We start from the raw sequence: 19,538 nt of genomic DNA, 5'->3' as shown, positions 1-19,538 counted from the left end.
CAGCACTTCATGCAGAAGATACAACAGACGGCTCTCAGTTGGAGGAACAATTTTATCAGCCCACTAGTCCCCATAAGAGAACTGCTGATGATAACCCTGAAGAGAGAATGAAGATCTAGAAAAGTCCCTTCTTTTGTTTCTTCCATCAGCTCTCAAGGGATTTATATACCCTCCTAGATTCTTCCAACTCTTTAGGGGATTTTGGCTATTGACGGCCCACTTGCCTGATGTAAGAAACTAAACATTCCTCAGTGTTTACTGAAGGGGTGAGCTGATGTTCAAATTTCTGTGCAAACTCTGCTAGCATTTTCATGTTACAAGCTTTGCCTTCTTTATTTCTTTAAAACTGACTGTACACATCACTGCTACTGCCACTTGTCTGACTTGACCAAAATGGTTGTGTCCTTCACTTCTTTTTTTTTTTTTTTTCAACGTTTTATTTACTTTTTGGGACAGAGAGAGACAGAGCATGAACGGGGGAGGGGCGAGACAGAGGGAGCCACAGAATCAGAAACAGGCTCCAGGCTCCGAGCCATCAGCCCAGAGCCTGACGCGGGCTCGAACTCACGCGACCGCGAGATCGTGACCTGGCTGAAGTCGGTACGCTTAACCGACTGCGCCACCCAGGCGCCCCTGTGTCCTTCACTTCTAATAGAAACGTGTTGGCATTACCTCTGTGATAGCACTTGCCATAATGAATTAACAATGTTTATATACTAAGCTATTCACTCAGTTATGAAGAACTTGGTTGAACACATGAGTTTAATGATTTCTGTATCAGAATCTTCCACCTATGCCTATGTTTATCTTCAAGGGTCGGATTACGTCTATCAAAAAATTGGGACATTTCATTTACTAAGAATAATAAGAATTACCAGCTCTTATAGAGATAAAGTAAAACCTTCCCATAACTGGTTTCAAGATTGCAGAAGAAACTTCCTGAAATATGTGCAAGTGGCTTCCACCAATTACATTCAATCATTCCCTTACTGAGCATTCTGTGCCAGACAAGGAGCTGTGGGCTAGGGATAACAGTACAACAATTATGATTCTGTTTGTTACTCGGAACCTTACTCTCATGGGGAAGATAATATGTGAACAAATAATTTTTGAAAACTGAGTTCTACTGTCATATACACTTGCATAGAATTCTATGAAAATACAATTATCAAGGGCTGAAATGCTTCACAGATGAGATTAGGCACGGAGACCTTGCAGCATAAGAGAGCCTGGAATAGTAGAGGCACTGTGAACAGTCTGTGTGAACAACAAGATAAATATTAGGAAGTAGCAGATGGTGAGGATGAAGAAAAAAATGAAAAACCTAGGTCACAAATGCCTTTAATGCCATGAAAAACATTCTGGTATTTCTTTTAAAGATAATGTATGTTACTGTCCTATTTGAAGCATTGGTTTGATTCTAAATGCAATATGAGTAATAGGGTCAATTAGACGAATTAGGATATATTTTTGAGTAGAAGCAATAGCACTGGTTGATCTTGTGAAAGCGTGAAGTGAGATGGTGGATGAGAAGTCCACATATAAATAGAAGACACATGGCAAGAAGTGGGATGGGGAGAAAAGTACCAACTGAAGTTTTGTTTTGTTTTGTTTTTAAATCTATATTCAAGTTTCTTTTTTTTTAATGTTTATTTATTTGAGATAGAGACAGCAAGTGTGAGTGGTGGAGGGACAGAGAGAGAGGGAGAGAGAATCCCAGGCAGGCTCCACACTGCCAGCATGGAGCCCAATGTGGGGCTCAATCCCACAAACTGTGAGATCATGACCTGAGCTGAAATGAAATCAAAAGTTGGACGCTTAATCACCTGAGCCACCCAGGCACCCTAAGGGGATTATACATTTCTGAAGGGGAGCACTTGCCTTTTTGTCTTGGTGATGGAGGACCAATTGTCTATAAATGACTGTGTGGGCAAAAATGGCAAAGGCAAACAACTCGCTTCCCTCAGCCCCACACACATCAAGGCTGTTTAGAATAAGGCATATGTGCAAAAATAGCCTACAATAGGGGGAATGGAGTTTCATTAAAATCAAGGAGGGTGAAGAAAATGCTTTTAAAAGTCTGTGGGTGTAGGGAAATTTAACTCAAATAGCTGTCTATAAAATAAGATAACGTTGAGGCATCTGAAGTGATTTTTCTGCCTATGAGCTCCATCTGTCCCGTTTGAAGTTTTTTACATTATCTCTAAGTGGGCCAAAGTCTATACTTATTTTTTTCTTTTATGTTTACAATGTACCAGCAAGAAAATAACAACTGTTACATACAAATAAATGAGCAGCTTATTGTACTGGAGTGTTCATGGTGAAAATGAATATACCATTCAACCAAAAGCATTTCATCTAAAATCACTCATATGTTGCCTTTTAATTATCCTTTATCTCTTGCTGATGATTAAAAAAATAGGTTGCCCAGTTACCATCTTATATGGCTACAGAATCGTATTTTTCCAATATCTCATGGAAAAAAAGATTCTAAAAGTCTAAAGAACACCCAGAATTATATTTCAATTCTACAATTCATGAACTAAATGAACAAAAGATAACTGAATTGAATTAAAGTATATCACTACTGGACAAGGGTTCAAAAGTAAAATTAAATTGAAGAATCTAATATAATGAATCACTATCTTAAAGATACTTAATGTTTTTACAGAGTACCTTAATTATCACATACGAAGTAACATTTTGGAAAAGACAAAGCAATCAACTCTGATAGAATAGATTAGAAATGAAAATCCATATTATAGTAGTTCCTGCTCAGACTTGAAATTGAAATATATATCGTATCCTTCTAAAGCCTGTGCCTGTAATATTTTATAGTGACGTGTAAATATGTTTTTAGAGTATATAACACACTGTCAGCCATGAAGGAAGCTCATAGATGATGGTATTAACCTGATAAGAACAGATACTACACTTGATCTTAGCCAAAAGGCCTAGAAGCGATCATAGATGATGATAAAAATGAGGAATGAGCTTGCTTGTTTTCCACCAGAAGAATTTTTAAGCATTGAAAGCACCAGAACATAGCACCACCCAATTATTATAAAACATACATTATAATCAATATAATTTAATTGATTTGATGTCTTTATAACACAATAAGCCATTGTTATACATTAGCAATGAACATCTCTCAAAAAACATCCCATAAAACAAATTTCAGAAATATGTCTGACCAAACAATAGATTGTGCAAAATCTCTCCACAAAACAAACACACACAAGGGGAAATGTTAAATGGAAGTAGTGTGTATGTACTTGTGTTGAGGAATTGGGTCAGATGGGTGTCCTTCAACAGAGCAAGTTTTAAGAACATTCACACACAGCACTCCAACCAGACTATGCAGGTTTGTGTCCAGCTCCATGATGTAATAACTTGGGTGATGTTGAGCAAGCCATTGGATTTTTCTGTGAATCTGTTTCTTTTTTTTTTTTTTAATATATGAAATTTATTGTCAAATTGGTTTCCATACAACACCCAGTGCTCATCCCAACAGGTGCCCTCCTAAGTGCCCTTCACCCACCTCCCATCCCTCCTACCCCCCATCAGCCCTCAGTTTGTTCTCAGTTTTTAAGAGTCTCTTATGCTTTGGCTCTCTCCCACTCTAACCTCTTTTTTTTTTCCTTCCCTCCCCCATGGGTTCCTGTTAAGTTTCTCAGGATCCACATAAGAGTGAACACATATGGAACCCTGTGAATCTGTTTCTTAATGCATGAGATGGAATTGGTATGGTTGTTATGATTAATAAGCTAAACATGCACAAGATACATTCCGTTGCACAGATTAAGTAGTTAATAAACACCAGTTATTGTTGAAGTGATATTAAAAATATCTGACAACTTATAGGTCACAGGCACCAACCAATTAGAATGCATGGCAACCTGGTGTACACCTCCTCAATACAACCCTGATTATTAATACACACTTATATGTGCATGTGTAAATATATGTGCATAAAGAGTGATTTGTAGCCAACTGACACTTTTTGGTTGTTATTACCGCAAAGTAAGTTATTCACATAACAAGTTATAGAGATATCCTTTAGTGTATCTAAAGATTATGTCAGGAAAGTTCTCCAGGTAGTGGCCAAAATGAGTTGGCTCTTTGAGAGGCATTTATTGATGCCATGGTCTGGCATATTTTCTATAAATGATTGAAAATGGATTAGTGCCATTTTCAGAAGCTTCAGGTCCTGTCAGAAATAGATAATGCCTAACAATACAATACTATGCTAATATAGAGTCATAGAGAAAAGAAGATGACTTTTGCAGTTCATCTCACAATGACAAGGCTATGTTTGATTTTCCTTTTTTTTTAAACCATAATAAAAAAAAAGAATAACCGTAATGTTCCTAGAGGGTACCTAAAACAAACATTTCATCATTGAACATGTAAGGGATGTATCAATATACAGATTTTTGTTCCATCTTTTATCTATATATCATCTATCTAACATCTATCTAGCATCTATCTATCTATCTATCTATCTATCTATCTATAGCAGCTAACACAATGAGTGTAATCACATATCTGGACTTGTTGATGAAATATTTTATTTTCTCTCCTCCTACCCCTACAGAAAGTCTCTGGCAGTCTCAGTCTCCAAAAGAATGGGATTTGTCTTGTTCTTTTCATACTGTTCTGAGTTTTCCTAATGAACATCTACTATGCTGGTGGTTGTTGATTCTGTTCAAAATACTGATGTGCCTCTGGACCGGCCAGATAACATATCTAGATTTTATTTTGGAGATCCTTGTTTTTGCCACGTTTCATCTCACTCTTGTGTGAAGGTCTCTATCATGGCTGTGATTTTCAACAACTAACGGTGTTTACTTCAAAAATTACACTATAGGATTAATGTTTACAGTGGCACATGTTGAACATAATAGAAATAACTGTGAACAATTCTTTATCAATTCATTTTGAGTATGTACTGATATTCCTAGTAAACTGAATAATAAATTTTGAGAATGTTCAAACATTACCTATATATGCTCGTCAGGTAATAAGCATATAGATTTATGATTTGATTACTCTGATAGTGACACTAAAAAATTCTCCAGTATTCCATTTGATAGATATTTATTTAGATTTCTTCTATGCCATCTTTGTTACAGGATGTTTTTACTCAAACTATTTCTCACCAGAGAGAGATAAGGCACTCAATACAGCTACCCACAGTTTTGTGAATCATCAGTCCTCATGATTGACAACAAAACAAATCAAGACAAAACCACACTATCCTTGGTTTGAACTTTTTCCTATATCTTGTTTGCAGAAGACTATGATTTGCTTTCTCTATAGCACCAATATTAAAACTTAAAATTAAGGGGTGCCTGGGTGGCTCAGTCGGTTAAGTGTCCTACTCCAGCTCAGGTCATGATCTCACAGTTCGTGGGTTCGAGCCCTGCACTGGGCTCTGTGATGACAGCTCAGAGCCTGGAGCCTGCTTTGCATTCTGTGTCTCCCTCTCTCTCTGCCCCCCCCAAAACAAAATAACCTTAAAAAATTTAAAAATAAACCTCAAAATTAAAATGAACAAAAAAACCCAAAGTTTCCTGAGCTTTATAAGTTATTTAATAAATATACTGAATATCAACTACAGATGAAGCTCTTCTTTGCTGTGTTATAATTTGATAAATTCAATTAAAAATGACACTCTTTGGAGAAATATAGCCATGGGGTGGGTAGGGTTCTAACTACTTATAAACCTTACTAATTAGTCAATAGTGCTATAAAACTAGTTAGTAGTAAATTGAAACTGAGACACCTAGGGGCTCCTTGGTGTCTCAGTCCAGTTAAGCATCCCAACCTGCTCAGGTCAAGATCTTCTGGTTTGTGAGTTCGAGCCCCACATGGGCTCTGTTGTTGAAAGGTCAGAAGCTGGAGTCTGCTTCAGATTTTGTGTCTCCCTCTCTCTCTGCCCCTCCTCCTCTCATACTCTGTCTCTGTCTCTCTCAAAAAATGAATAAAAACGTTAAAAAAAAAAAACAACCCTGAGACATTTAATGAAATGTCACCTCCAATACACATTGCTTTGAACCAGAAAAAAATCACTGAGTAAATGTCTCTAGAACATTTTCAGAATTTCATGAAAGATATAAATTTCAAACAAAACATTCTAGGATATTTAAAGAAATCCACCTGAGAAAGGAAAAAAAAAAAACAAACTAGATTCTCTAAATCTTAGAAGAATTATAATATTGCCAGGGTTTCAAGGTTTTGTTCAGTCACAAGTTTCAGTCTAATCCTAAATGAAATAACAAGTTTCTCTCTGAGGAAAATCCTAGTGAATTTTCTTTTTCTTAGCACTTAGAGGAAATGTGGATTCGTGCAAACCCATAGAGATAGGTGCCCCAGATTGAATAAAACCAATGGCCTCATCTGTAACCATTGTAATTTAAAGGACGCTGAGAAAACCTCGACAAATGAAGCCCTATAGTCTCAGTGTTACTCTGAGCTGCCTCAAGTGATCCAATATCTTCAAACTGAGTCATCTTCTTAGGATGTTACACAAGTGGTTGATAAATAGCAGCTCCTTATCTCCATAGCACTAAAGCCATGGAGAAGTTTTCAGTAAGGTACAAACTGGGACTTGACTCATTGCCCTTTGCTCTTTTATGCAGAATCACCATGCCAGACAGGCATTCAGAGAAACATTACTAAATACACGACTTTTTAACAAATATTTACTGAGTGCTAATTTGTAAAACTGCTATAGTTATAGTAACTATACATGACAAGAAATTTGTCAACCCAAAGCGGTAGGAAAATAGCATTTGTTAATCACCTATAGTGTGCCCAGAACTGCACAAGATCTTGCAACCAACTCAAAATACTGTGAAGTGAATGTCCTTTACAATAGGTATATTTTAGACATGAGGAAGCCTCCTCTTAGACTCTTTCTTTGTGAGGTAATAGGATATGCACTCCAAACCTTTTAAAAGGAAAAGAATATGGGGATTCATACAGATAGAAATTCTAGAACCAGATCAAGCATAGCTGAAATTTGGCCTAGAGTCATATTAATATAGACCATATTTTTTCTTTGTATATTGGTTCTGCCATCTTCTATCTTGATTTCAGGTCTGGGCTTCACATGGTATGAAAAGAACTGCTGATGCTTTAGATCTCCCAGACCAGCCTACACAGAAAAACAGAAGCTGCTTTCTAGAAAGTCCCAGAAAATTTTCATTGTAACATATGGGTTCTGAGTGGGTTACACGCCTATGTCCTGAACTATTATTATAGTCAGAGAGAATTGGGGACGTATTTGTCTATCTCTCTGTACAGGTGCTCTTCCTCTTCAGTTAGTAAGTGATAAACATATGCAAAAGACATGGACCTAAAGAGGGAGGGCGAATCTGTAGCAGACAGTTTCTTTTTAAAAAATTTATCTTGATAAAGTTATTTAAAAGATTTTGAAGAATCACACCCCATTGGAGGTCTGCAGAGAAAGCAGGGAAGAAATGAAAGTGAAGGTGAGTGGGTAGGGCTTTCCCCTCCTGCCACCCCCACCTGTCTCTGTTAAATTACCTGGGTGACATTTATTTCTTTTACATAAAGACTTCAACTTCGACATAGGGTTCCATTGCTTTTAGTAAGAGAAAAAGAAAGAACACTAATATTTAAAACTAGGTGTCAGTTGACCTGAATATGGACATAAATTGTGTGTAGTTGTAGGTGAGGAAGGGGGAGGAGTAAGCGAACAAAATCATTCCAGCGAATTAAAGATAAACTAATATTTGAAACAAGCAACATTTCTGGATTAGACACATATCCCTAGCAGACAAATTTTTTAAATGTCCTTTACAAAGTTTAATTTGCTTAAAATTGCACTGTAGTGAGTGGTAGCATCTGAATTTGAATCTATATTATTATCATCCCAAATTGTGAGTTCTTTTTAAAAAAAATATCTTTTAATTTTTATTAACTGTTGTGATATTCACATTGTACTATAGGAAAATAAGATAAAGTTTGTATTCCCTTTCCTATTGGAATCTAGAATAATGTCTGGCATGTGAACAGTTCAGCTGTGTTGAAAGAATAAATGAAATAAACTAACAATTGAGGTGAGGTTGGTGCACTTAACAAGAAGTAAGTTCTGAGGAGAGTGCTAGCATAAATGACAGAGGAATAGAAAATGTTGCATGAATTGGAGTGTTTTAAGTTTGGCCAGAAGATAGACATATATTAGGAGGGTCTATATCAGAATCAGAGAGAGCCCCTTAGATAAAATGAATGGTTAAGTGGGAACAGGAAAGTATGGTCCATTCGCTGGACCATAAGGTATGTGCAGATCAGTCCTAGGAGTTCAGATCACTAAGGAAGTGGGTTCAACGTAGTTTGGACTTACCTATATGCAAAAGGAAATATTTTAACGTTTTTTTTCTCCCTAGTGCAGAACTATATCATCACAGCTAGGAATTCAGGAAGAGGGATGTAGTGGTTCTCTGTTTAGTGAACTGAAGTAGGGAGAAAAAGCAGTAAAGAGAAACAGTGAAGACCTCATTGCGTTAGCAAGGTGCGAGATAAGGAAGCTCAGCTTAGGGCTGTGTCATGAGAGTGGAGAGGAGCAGATTAATAAATAGACATTATGAAGTTAGACATGAGCAGACAGCAAAAAATTACTGTGGGGTCTGTAGGGACTGTAGACACCACATCATATTTTTTTTCCTCTATCCCTTCTGAAATCATTTACCTTTGGAAGAGGAAAATCAAACTTATCTAAATACTGTGTTAAAGGCCCCAAAGGATCTGAAGAGCTTACTTTCCAACCTAGGTCTTGTGCGAGTCTCAACACAAATGAGAGAGAACGAAAATTCAGAATGCCAAGGGGACTCCAATTAGGGAAATTATAAAAATTTTATCAAAGGTGGCTTTGAGATGAGCTCTGAAGGGTTTATTGGGCAGATGATGAAGAAAACAAGGCATTCTGCAAATAAATGCATATAGGTGAGAAAATACGGTGTAGGTTTGCTGTGAAGAGGAGAGTTTAGTTGTAGCACAGGTGCATACAAGAGAGAGAGGGAATGTTTTAAAGGTAAGTTTAAGATAATTTGTAGAGGACATCAGTCATTAAGGTTTACCTGAAAAGTGAAAAAAGGACTTGAACACTAAAATGTATTAAGTGTTAAGAAACTAAATTTAGACACAACTGAGTTTATAGCTGGTTCCAACACTTATTAGTTAAGTGATTCACCATATGTAGACTAGGGATAAAAATTTATGTAGCTGCTAGTTTTAAATGAGGCAGTGCATAAAATTCTGAGCTCATTGTCTGGCATAGAATAAGTGCTCAATGTTTTCTCATTACTCTTAACACATTATATAATAACCATAGTAATAAGAACAAAACTATAACCAAGCAATGCAAACTGAGGGTAGATTAATGATAAAGTAAACTCACACTTGACTTCAGAAAATCAGACTTTGCTACTATATTAAAATAAAATGTAGAAAACCACTTTAAATGATTATTATACATAGGACCAGAGGAGAGTTGGACATTAATCATGAAGCTGCTAGGCAATATGAATAAGTGGTAGTCATGTATTTCCTGTATTTCTAATAAATTTCCCATGTACCTGGGCTTCTTTTTCTTAATATTTTCATTCCTTTATTTCCTGATAAAATCAAATTCTTGATTTATTTATTCACATACTTTTAGGAAATAATTATGAGTTTATCATAATAAAAAAAGTGAATCTCTTTAAATTATTTACCAGAATGACTTACATTTTAATTTAATGATATTGTTTATATTTAACTAGTATAAATACAATAAAGAAAAATATTTCCCTGGTGAATTTGAAATTTTAATAATGACTTCATAGTAGGAAGATTAAATATAACGTATCTGCCTTCTGTAAAGCCACATATTATGGTTATCCAAAAGTGTTTTCAAGTATTTAAAAGTTTTAAAAGATGGTAAATGGATCAACTTGAATTCAGATAAGTGGTAAAAGTATCAAAAAGATTATCAATACATCTTTATATGATGTTGTCAAGGCACAGACTTGAGTCAGGAAATGAAAAATGTAAAAAAAGGTTAATGTGACCTCTCTTTTTATAAGGTCTCTGATAATGATGATACCTATGATATATCTCTTTATTCATAAAGCATTCATTATTAAGTTATCAATATAATGTATATCTCAAAATGACTGTTGCTAAATAATTTCTATTCTATCCTATTTTTGTAGTGTTTATTTATTTTTAGAGAGAGAGAGAGAGTGCAAGCAGTGGGAGGGGCAGGGAGAGAGGGAGAGAAAGAATCCCAAGCAGGCTCCTTGCTTTGACATGGGCTTGATTCCGTGAGATCATGATCTGATCTGAAATCGAGTCAAACATTTCACCAACTGAGCCACTGGCACCCCTCTGATTCTATTTCTTAAAAAAATAATTTGTGTCCAAAAAAACCTCTCTAAATTATATTCCATTATGTTCCAATGTGAATAGTAATTTGGACAGAAGTAAGGTTTGATGTCAAAAATTACCAAACAAATTAAGGCTATAAACAAGGAATCCTAGAAGACATGTCTAGCCCACATAAAGATATGTGTACCTATGATCTACTAAAAATATTTCTTAACATCATCTTCCTATGTAAACTAATAATCTATTTTCAAATTATTTTCATGTATTAATTAAATAAACATTGTCCAGTTTTTTAATAAAATTTTTCAGATGTTCCAAAATATTCTATTATTTCATATTTGTGCAGCCAATTTTTGAACAGAATTTAAATAATATTCACTTTAATTAAAAACATTAAAATATTTTCTATTACTCAAAGTTGATGAATAATCTTGATTTACATTACAGGGGAAAAATCTAGGTTATTTTAGGATTTTCTTGGCTTAGTTACATAAATCAGCCACTACTTTCATAGCACATGCAAACTCTGATTCCCTTTCATTTCAAAGAACTAAAAATTGTATTTATGGATGCAAATTACATAAGCATAAAAGTAAGCCTCTACATTATGACAAAAAATGAATTACCGTAATTTCATACAGTTTTCCTTGAAAATCAGTTGTCAATATAGAAAAAAAATCAATAAGTGTTCATTATCTCCCCCAAATAAAAGAAAAAAATGGAAGATAAGAAAAGTTTCCTTAGTATAGAAAAATTCAGCTAACCTCAGTCTAAACAAATACAGACATTTTAACCATAACTAACCCAGCTAGCAGTTTTATAAGTCATTTAAGACAAGTGTCATTTTTATCTCCTCTGAAGTTAGCTATTTCAATACATTTTGTGAGATTTATATACCTACACAACACTAGTGTGTATACCAAAGGATATAACCCTGGAGTTTGATATTTATTGCCTAGTGTTCTTAATCTACTCATGAGGTCATGTTGAGTATTTTCATTTATGACTGTTGACAGATGAGACCTAATAAGCAGTTTCTCTATATATCTACTAATTTGGTTGGTTTTTCTGTAAAAGTACATTTTAAAGGCTTCTGATATCCTTAAGTACCTTACTTTTGCTTGAACCAAATCTTAAAGAACTCTAAAACCTGAAATTTTGCGGCATGGTTACTTTTTCAAAAAAGAGAAGTAAAACTAGAACACTGCTACATAACAAGTGAATGATAATTTAATGGAAAAAAAAAAAGAATGCATTTGCGTTAAAATTATTCGATTGGCTTACAACAACCAGTTCCTTTTTCCTACATGGATAGCCATAGTACGACAACATCTCACTATCTCACTGTAAATATACAGCTAGAGTAAAACAGCACAAAATATCAACTTGGGTAGATTCACAGTGAATAGTTTTGACAGTCTTAAATCATTGTAGACAGAGAATATCAGTGCCACCAATGTTGTCCGTCTAAAGACAGCCCCCCACTACCCACCACTAATTATACAGTTAAATTAACTTTGTTTTTATAATTAACCAAAATTGAAAAGTGATGTATACATAAAAAAGTATTTAGCCACATTCAGAGAAAATTTCCAAAATGTTTTATGACAGTAATCATTAATTTATGCATGATTATCAAAGATAAAATTATTTATTTAACAGTATTGCTTTGTTGAGCCACAGTAAGTCTTTCATTCAAAAGGGAGTTTTTGTTATGCTATGATACTTGTATTTAAAGTTTTAGTACTTTATCAAATGTTTCAGCAATAAAAATTAATGAATTCATAAGATATTCTGGTAAAAGATATCATCTTCCTTCAATAGAATAATAATATAGTCACTTCAGATAGAAGGAATTAGAAACTCCAATATACATTATTCTTTTGTATACACATTTTATGAGATCTAGTTAATGCTTTATAAGCTTGATTCAAAATACTATAATCTATTAAATATATGCATGAAATAGGTCATGGAGTGCATATATTAAATTCACATAAGAAATTACTTAAATTCTCAGGATGAGCTCTACCCCTCACTTAATGTATTGCATTATATCTTCACTTTTATATGTTTATTTACTAATGTTTTTAAATATTTTTATTGTTTATATATATATATATTTTTTTTTTTTTTTTTTTTTGAGAGAGAGAGAGAGAGGCAGAGTGTGAGCACAGGAGGAACAGAAAGAGAAGGAAACACAGAATCCAAAACAGGCTCTAGGCTCTGAGCTGTCAGCACAGAGCTTGACACAGGGTTCAAACTCAAAAGTCACAAGATCAGGACCTGAGTCCAAGTTGGTTGCTTAACTGACTGGGCCACCCAAGTGCCCCTGTTTATTTACTAATCTTAATTGTTACCTGAGTCTGTTTTTACTACCAAGCAAAGAGAGCAATCCATGTAACTTTATCATTGACTCATTTAAGGTAAAATAAGTTAGATTTACCATTTCCAGCAAAACTCAAAATCATATGTGACAAAGAAAAACAAGTACAAGTATGCTGCATATACCCCACAGCTGTCACCTAACAAGAATACTGGGTCCTATCAAATGGAAAGACCTATGTTTCACTGAACACTTTGATGAGTTAGCATAAGGATCTCTGAGAGAAGCAAGAGCTATGTTTCTTTGCATAATAAAACTCAAGAGGCAGATCTGCAATGTAGAGTGTTTCTAAATAACATGTTATTCTTGCTCCATTGATTTCTTCCTTTAAAAATTCTATAGAATGAGTCTATTTAGGGGCTTTATTAAATCCTAGAAGTTGGAGTCTACTAATAACATCTGTACAAAACTTTTCCTTTTTTAAAATAATGAGATTCCCATGTTTTAAATACAGTTTGTCCTTTAAGTCAAATATTGTTTCCCTATACAATAAAAAAAAAAAACTACAGCTAATATGAGCTACTAAGCTAAGTGTATATGTATCCAAAAGAGATGCTGGTCTACTTGGTTCATCCACTTTGGACACTAGGCCTTGCTTATTTATTTATTTATTTATTTATTTACTTTTACACAGGGTTCAGATAGTGCAAAGACCTGTTAATATAGGACAGAGACCAAGCAGGGAAGCAGACCGTGTTCTCTAACTCGAGAAATAATGATGATAACACACTGAATACACACACATGCACACACACACACACACACACACACACATCCTACTTGGCTGAAAGCACACCACTTGGTTTTCTGTCTAAGCATTTTACACTCCATGTGTGTCTCACACTAGTATGGTAAAGAAGGTTGAAAGTAAAAAAGTAATCCAGTAACCTTAATGAAAAATAAAAATAGCATTACAGATCCAAGTTGAAGGGTATAGTGTGTTTATACTTCTTTAAAAATAAGATGAAGAAAGCTGTCAAGTGTTTATGCAGAAGAAGCTTTGCACCCATGTAATAATGCTGGAAGGTTTTCCAGCAATGATTTGTATATGTATATTCAGACATGCTCATAAATCTACATATATGTACTTTGTTTAATAAGCAACTTATGAATGTCTTATGTTTTTCAGATAGTGCACTAGGCTCTGTACATGTAAGGATCCCAAGATACAGAAAGTCCTGACAATCTACAGTGTGTGTTTGTGTGGAGTAGAGAGGGCAATGAAGAATTTCAGAGACAATGGGAAAAGAGAAGGCCATGGTTTCAGAATTTATGAATGTTTCAGATATTTACTACGTAAGAGAATATAGATAGAAAGAGCTCCCACTCCTAGGATATTTAGAATCCTTCTAGTTTGTTAGTTTATTTCTTTGTGGGAGGAATTAGCATATAAGGATGAATGGAGTAAAAAAAAAAAGAACTTCATTAAACTGTGATTTTGTGAGCTCTTTAAGAATCATTTTGCAAAACAATTTTAATTGTGGCTTCTCATACTGAGATTATATTTTTCCTAAAAATGAATTGCCCAACTGATATTTTCAATTTCTAATGTGCTAGGATTTTAGTGTAACCAGACAATTTTACTGCTAAAATTGTATCTCCTTACACCTGGCCTATCCATGAATCAAGTCACAAGTGTAGAGTTGTCTTGATAAATGGCTAACCGTATATATAATTTTGCTTTAACAGATTTGATAAAATATGAAGAAGAATGATATACTTTACTTTAACTTTCACTTTCACAGAATGTTTATTTTTCCCTTGGAGAAGCTTCAAGGAAGCATAAATCAACTCCAATCCCTTCTTAATCATTTCCTTGCTGTAATTTATAACAGAAAAGGAGTGCTATATACCTCTCTCCAGACTCACAGAATAGTGCCCGTTACTTGTTATTTCAGTTTTCTTCATGTCTTGCAGTGGAGCCATAGTCATTGGCTGTGCAGGAATTATGACTGATCTGAAACTGGATAAGCACTGAGCCTCTTTTCCACATTTGACTGCAACCCTCTTACATTACACTCTTCATACTCATTCGACTTTTGAGGGTCCTAAAACAGTACCTCCAACTACCCTTTCCTTTCCAGACCACCAAAATTGAAGAGTAACACTGAAGTCCACTAACCATGGAATTATCCAGTTTGAGATATTTATTCGACACTGACATCATCTTGGAGTATGTGGTAAGGAAGGAAGGAGTTTTATAAGGAAACTTTTGGAAAATTATTTGTTTGTTTGTTCGTTTTGTTTTGTTTGGTAGGTCAGGTCCAGAGGAAGAGAAAAATGTGGAAATTGGCATTTTCAAGTGTTATTGCTTTTAAGGTCTCTATTATATATACTCTATTCATCTTATTGCTTATCAATGTAATCATTGATTGAAATAACACACACAAACACACACACACACACACACACACACACACACACACATGCCCTCTCGAGTTCAAACATTAATTTTAAGAAACTACATAATCAACCAATCAACCCATAAAGTAAAATGCTAGTAAGAAAGATTATCAAATTTCCCAACAACTCCATTTTCCTCTCAAGAAGTAGAAGCACTTTCAAGGTAAATTTCTAGAGAAATATAACCCAAAGAAACAGGAGAAACAGAGTTTGAAATTCTAGGCAATATTATCAAATGGTGGTGTTGTTGAGGGTGATGTTAAGGTTAGGCAAGCCTTTCTTTCGAAGCATCTCAAACAGCATCATCGAAGTTGCTATCTCCCCTTTCTACTGTAGGACTACTCCTGAAGTAGCACATAGTCTAGAAATGACTTCCTTCTTGTATTTACTGTAAGTCTCCTGTGTGGCAGTTGAACTAGATGGTATTAAACTTGTCTGTAGATGCAGTCATAACTTCAGAGAGGACAAGAGATGGAAGACACGTGATTTGTAGACCTATAAGGGTTAGGCTGTAAATACACATTTTTTCCTTCATGTAGCACCTATTTTAAATTTTTTTAATGTTTATTTATTTGAGAGAGAGAGAAATCATGAGCAGGGGAGGGACAGAAAAAGAGGGAGACACAGAACTTGACCTAGGTTAAAGTCTCCATGCTATCAGCACAGAGTCCAATGTGGGGCTGGAACCCAAGAGCTGTGAGACCGTGACCTGAGCCTAAGTCAGACGCTTAACCGCCTGAGCCATCCAGGCATCCCAATGTGGCACCTATTTTAAATTGTATCAAAGGTATTATTTTAGTCAGGGAAAATTTTAAAGAATTTCTTAGAGCCCTAAATGTTGTGCCCCTTTTAATGGAGGTGAAACGATCTAGCTGTTACCTTCTTCCTTATCTTCCAATTACTTTTATTCATGACAAGTCAAAGGCTCTCAGAAAGACTTCTGCTAATTCCTGCATTTGTTGTAGTTGCTGGCCTTCTAGGTATCTTGCACTAAGCTTTATCAAGTTTCCTTGCTCTGAGCCACCTTGGCCCCTATGTAATTTTCTCTTTAGTCACCCCTCTACCAAGAATAAATCATTCTTTGGAAAAATTATGGAAGAACTTTCAAAAGGCAGAGGGAGTTCCATGGAATTATTTTGTCACTCATTGCTTGGATATCTTCCACTTCATTAGCTACTCCTCTTATTTTTTCAATTCTGCTCACCCGTTGAATCTTTACAGGGAAAATTAAAAAAAAACATATGATAATTTGATAAATCACTGACAAACCTGTGTTTTTTGTTTTCTATACTTATTAGAGTAAAACTTGCACAGTAAGTTGTAATCTTTACACATACTACAACACAAAATTGACATTAAATTCTTTTCTCTTCAGAATGGTACCAAAAATTAAACAATATAAATTATGTAAATGTTCATTCTTTATGAATTTTAGTTGCTTTGAAGTTAATACAACCATGGTAATACAATCATTTTTCTGGGGGAAAAAAAAACTTGGTTTTAAATCACTTTTTAATCTCTGACTAATTTAAAAAATCAGTACAAAAATTATAAAATCTTCCATGCATTAGCCAAATCATAAAAATATTAAGAGTAGAACTATAATATCATTCAAATATATTTATTTGCATTTAATGATATTATAATAACTCAGCTCTTTGGGTACAAGTTATGAGTACAATAATGAAATATTTTCCTTTACATTTGTAGAGCACTTTTGATTAAAAAAGAAAATTTTTTTTCTTTTTTCTTTTTTCAGGGAATTTAAATTCCCTGAACAGTTGGAGGGGGGGATATTGACCAACTCACACTCAAATGTATTAAAAATATCTATGCTAGAATTTTAATAACATTTTAAAAACAAACTTTCAGTCAATAGGTATTGAGTCAATCCCTTTTAGAAGTTGAGTAAGTAGTTGGAACTTTGGGGAAACACGATTATAATACACCTTCTCTCATCTTCCTGGAAGTTTAGTTTCATTAAAATAAACTGAATTCACAACTGGGGCTCACATATGCATATCTTAAAGAATGGCTGCATGCTAGTCTGGAGTTCTTTATTATCTTCTGGATAAGCACTCATATTCAAGAAAGTGGAAGGCAAGGACACAAGCTTGGTCCAGTAAACAGAAGTCAACAGTTTAAAGACCATTTTGATTTAGATCAAAGACAGCATGGCATTGATGTATCTGTTTTATCCCCGGCCTAGGACTCAGGTACCCTTCTGATTTCTACAGAGAAAAAAGGAATACATAAAACTAAAGGGGATTTTTCTTGAATAAAGTGTCACTCTATAAGATAAATTTAGAATAACTATATGTGGCCTAGGCTGTGTCTCTCAAGGAATGGGAAGGAATTCAGCTGAGAAACTGAATGAGTAGATGGAACCAGGCCTTCCTTCTCAGATATTTTTAAAATGGAAATTAGTTTTTTGAAATGAAAATTCCTCAGGCCATTCAAAATGGGTGAAGAAAATGTGAAACATATGTACACACACACACACACACACACACACACACACACATTGGAATATTACTCTGCCATAAAAACAAATGACGTTTTTCACAACAACATGGATGGACCTAGAGGGTATTATGTTAAGTGAAATAAGACAGACAAGGACAAATATCAAATGATTTCACTAATATTTAGAATCTAAAAAGCAAAATAAGTGAACAAACAAACAAAAACAGAATCATAAATACAAATAGCAAACTGGTGGTTTTGAGGGAGGGGCTAGAAAGCGGGATGAGTGAAACAGGTGAAGGGGACTTAGAAGTACAAACAGAGAATATGGTCAATAACATTGTAATATTTATGTATGGTGACAGATGGTAACTACACTTACCGTGGTGGGTACTTTATAACACAGACAATTGTCAAATCAGTATGCTGTACACTTGAAACTAATATAACATTGTATGTCAACTATACTTATGTTAAAAGGGGGAAAATAAATTAGAATCTCAAGGACTTTTAAAGTACTGAGAATATTAAGCTGTCTTAAAAAGTGAACATCTTCCTAAATTTTGTGAAGACTGAATTTTTTTTTAAATTTTTATTAAGTTTATTTATTTATTTTGAGAGAGACAGAGACAGCACCAGTGGGGAAGGAGCAGAGACAGAGAGAGGGAGAGAGAAAATCTCAAGCAGGCTCCACACTGCCAGCACAGAGCCCAACATGGGTCTTGAACCCACGAAATCGCAAGATCACGACCTTAGCCAAAACCAAGAGTTGGATGCTTAACCAACTGAGCCACCCAGGCACCCTGACTGATTATATTTTAAACTACAAGTTTATTTTTTAATATAGATTAAGTAATTTTGGTTCTCTTAAATTCCTCAGTCTTGATTTACTTTATACACTAGATTAAACAAGCTTGAGAATTATAGACACTAAAAAACGAAAAAGAATAAATAAAAGGAGAACAAAATGAAAAGAAGCCAAGCAGGGAAAAAATAGAGACTTTTAGCAAAATTGAAAGTATTCGCAAGGGAGCCCCTGCACCAATGTAAATTACGAGTAGAGTAGTCTGAAAGATGATTATGGGCAACATAATACTTAAACATTATTTCATTCCAGTCCTTAGAAAGAAATGAAGTAAACTAGCTAAGGTCACAATAGCCTATGGCAAATGGTGTTGCTGGGACATTCAGGCTTAAATCTATCTGACAGGAAACATAAGTACTTATTACTACTTCTACAGAATTCATGTGCTCTTAATGTTGTATTTGTTGCATCTCTGATATCATGTTAGATGTTGAGAAATCCAGTACATAAGAAATACAGTTCCCTCATTGCTATATAATTCCCTCAAAACTGTACAAATTCTGGTTTAGGAGATAGTGTAGTATTTTCTTCTTTATTCCCATTCTTATGAGATATGTGAATTAGCAGCCTACCAGTTTTTAGGCACTTAGAATATAAAATCCTGACACTTGTCCAAGAGCTTTTCAGACATTGGAGATATAAATTATTTGTAGTGAGAGTGTAGCAATCTGAGAGAAAATTAGATTAATGTGATGAGGGGTCAGAGGAAGGAAACTCATATCAATCCAACACATACTATGGGTCAGACCTTCTGCATAGCCTGGAAATATATACCAAGCAAAACAGTCAGAAAATAGTTTCAAATTCCAAAAAACACAATTTATAAAAAGATCAATCTTTGCAACACATATTTAAACACATGCCAAATTTGATTAGAAAAAATATGTTATATGAAATTGGCAGAAGAAAAGATTGTGTTTATCCATCAGATTTTCCTAATGTAAAAAAAAATTCTCATTATGTTAAAAATAGTTTATGTTTAATGTTTTGATTTGGAAATGTATGCTAAATTTTACT

At 34.6% G+C, this 19,538-nt stretch overlaps 1 protein-coding gene and 1 pseudogene across 1 annotated transcript in view; both read right to left on the bottom strand.

Moving 5' to 3' along the window:
• FSTL5 (follistatin like 5) overlaps positions 1-19,538 on the bottom strand; it is a 774,595-nt gene that overhangs the window by 33,095 nt on the left and 721,962 nt on the right.
• Positions 2,833-2,965, bottom strand: LOC115513242 (annotated as a pseudogene).

Source organism: Lynx canadensis, chromosome B1, assembly GCF_007474595.2.
Source record: "Lynx canadensis isolate LIC74 chromosome B1, mLynCan4.pri.v2, whole genome shotgun sequence".
Lineage (NCBI taxonomy): Eukaryota > Metazoa > Chordata > Mammalia > Carnivora > Felidae > Lynx > Lynx canadensis.
The sequence above is the reverse complement of the archived record's forward strand: the minus strand, read 5'-3'. Positions and strand labels throughout refer to the sequence as shown.